This window comes from Ranitomeya variabilis, chromosome 3 (assembly GCF_051348905.1).
Source record: "Ranitomeya variabilis isolate aRanVar5 chromosome 3, aRanVar5.hap1, whole genome shotgun sequence".
Taxonomy (NCBI): Eukaryota; Metazoa; Chordata; class Amphibia; order Anura; family Dendrobatidae; genus Ranitomeya; species Ranitomeya variabilis.
Genome location: NC_135234.1, coordinates 658827056 through 658830087, shown reverse-complemented (window position 1 = coordinate 658830087; position 3032 = coordinate 658827056).

Below are 3032 nucleotides of genomic sequence, written 5' to 3'. Positions count from 1 at the left end.
CACAATCTAAATTACCTATCAGTATGTCTTTGAAATGTGGGAGGAAACCGGAGTGCCCGGAGGAAACCCATGCAAACACAGAGAGAACATACAAACTCTTTGCAGATGTTGTCCAAGGTGGGATTAGAACCCAGGACTCCAGCGCTGCAAGGCTGCTGTGCTAACCACTGCGCCACCGTGCTGCCCATTCTTGATGTAAAGGAGGAGAGACCTGCTTCCAGCAACAAACTAGCAAACATCCGGCTGCGGGTAAAAAGCGCAAAAGTAGTTTAGAGGAGTTTTTGCCCATCTCCCTAATGCAAGGTGCAAGAGGTTGGTAGCCATTCATGAGCTACTGCTCCATAACTCCCTGGCACATTACAGGAAAATTGTGTCCCAGTCTCAATGTGCTGTCTTGTGTGGGGTGTATCTCTCACTCACTTGTAAGCCGCAGGTCTCCTCTGTCTCCTTGCCTCCATATTCAGGAGCTGCCGCACATAACTCAGGGCGCAGAGCCGGTTTTAGATAAAGTGGGGCCCTGGGCAAAAGTTTAAAGTGGGGCCTCAAATGCTCACATATTGCACCATCACACAAACATTTCTGTTGTATTAAAATGCGCAGAGACAAGGCCGTTAAACGAGCTTGATCGTCAATAATGAAATCGTTCAACGCTTGTTTCCCGGCCTCTTTACTCTGGCTGAAGAAGAATGATGGGTACAAATCAGGTACGGACTGGGGCTGATATTCAGCCCTGGCAATTTAAATCACACAGTCCCATGTTGTCCCGTCCCCATTAACCAGATGGGATATATTACTAATATTACCCTGGATGGAGGAAAGCAAGATTTACTACAAGACCAATATTTCTAATACTACCCGTGGCCTGCTGGGGTAAGTGATGGAGTCAGCAACTTTGTGCTCCATCACAACTCTTAACAGTATGGGTATCTTGAGAACACCGATTCTGTTAACAACATAGCAGGCAAGGCGGCCCATAATCAGACAGGCCCTTCTGGCATTTGCCCTGGTACAAATAGTATTCGATACAGTATAATGCAGGTCCCATATAGTACATATTGTATAATTCACTCCCCATGGTCCTTGATAGAGTATAATACAGCCCCCCTCGGAGTTTAATGCAGCCCCCTCAGAGTATAATGCAGCCCCCACAGAGTATAATGCAGCCCCCCACACACACAGTATAATGCAGCCCCACCAGAGTATAATGCAGCCCCGTCAGAGTATAATTCAGCCCCCACAGTATAATTCAGTCGCCTACACAAACACACACACACAGTACAGTGCAGCCTGCCCACACGCAGTATAGTGCAACCCCCCCACACAGTATAGTGCAGCATCCCCACACGCAGTATAGTGCAGCCTCCCCACACACAGTAAGTGCAGCCCCACACACTATATAGTGCAGCCCTCACACAGCATAGTGAAGGCCCCACATAGTATAGTGAAGCCCCCACATGCAGTACAGTGCAGTTTTCCCACGCACAGTATAGTGCAGCCCCCAAACACAGTATAGTGCAGCCTCTCAACACACAGTATAGTCCAGCCCCCCACACACAGTGTAGTGCAGCCCTCCCACACATAGTATAATGCAGCCTCCCCACACCCAGTATAGTGCAGCCTCCCCACACACACAGTATAGTGCAGCCTCCCCACACACAGTATAATGCAGCCCCCACACACAGTATAGTACAGTGGCTGGCTGGGGGCCCCTGGTGGAGATGCCTGGGCTGGCTGCCCCTAATGCCGGCCCTGCTCAGGGGACACCCAGTTTGTTTTATCAACCAAACATTTACTAGACACAGTTCAAGTTCATCAGATTGTAACACACAGTATTGGGCAACAACTCCTCCTGGACTATCCCTACATTTTCTGGTTCTATCAGGCCCAGGGATTTCATGTTCAGTTCTTCAGTACATCCAAAATCTTCCCCATCCATCGTCCCCTGTATGCCAGAAGATAAGGCACTATTCGCAGTACCTGTAGAGGAGTAAAGAGGCATCAACTTTTTGATCTGCAAATATTGGTATGGCTGTCCATATACAACTTCTACAAGTCCATAGAAGTGTCAGTTAAGATGCAAAACGGCCGTAGTTCGTTGTTTCTCTTCTCCCCTGTTTTAACTCCTGTTTTTACCTGCTCACTGCGAAGAATGATGTCCATGTGTGTGGAATAAAGGACTTTAAAATTCAAAGGATATGGGTGAGTGCTGCATTTCTATGCCTACTTTTTGAATTTATTTGTAGTACCTGTATCGAGCCTTGAGCTCCGTATGTTGTAAAAATGTCTGAAAGGGATTCCAAACAGGCCTCCCACTGACCCGAATGATAGGTTCTTGCTGGCACTAGGAGTCCACTGCCCTTGAACTTGACCTTGGTTACGGTACTTCCCTATCTGACTAGGAAGCAATCCCTTTATACTGGGACTTGTCCCTCCCATTACGTGCTAGTCGCAAACTTTAACTATGCCTGTTCCTACCGTATGTTGCTGGGCAGACCACCTTAACAACACTATGCATTACAGTTACTTTCTCTCTGGGAAGGGGAGATTTGTCACTAGGGAAAAATTAAAGGGAGGCACCAAAGGACTTGACTATTTCCCAGAATCTAAATTAGCACATGACCGGAAGATAAGTGGTAAAGTAGCAACAGGGAACCCATAGTGCAAGTAGACATTTGGAATTCTGGATTCATTTTATTTAGGAGTTCTGGAGTATGATACCAAAATATGAGAATCTTGTATTGATTTTCTTTATACAGGATACAAATTGAAGTTTTAGCTGCTTTAGACCAAATAGTTGGCCAAAGTAGGTAAACAAGTTTATTATGGCAGCCAGCTATGTATACAGTAATTTCTCACTGCTTCTATGTATACTGTTCCTAACATTTCTCATGATTGTCAAGGTTTGTGAGATGATCTAAAAAAAGTAACAGTCAAAGATCAAATACACCATTAGGGACACCTGCAAATGTTCTCATTAGTTATAGTATAGAGCTACTTCCTTATAAATACAGGCTCTCCTATGACATACAGCA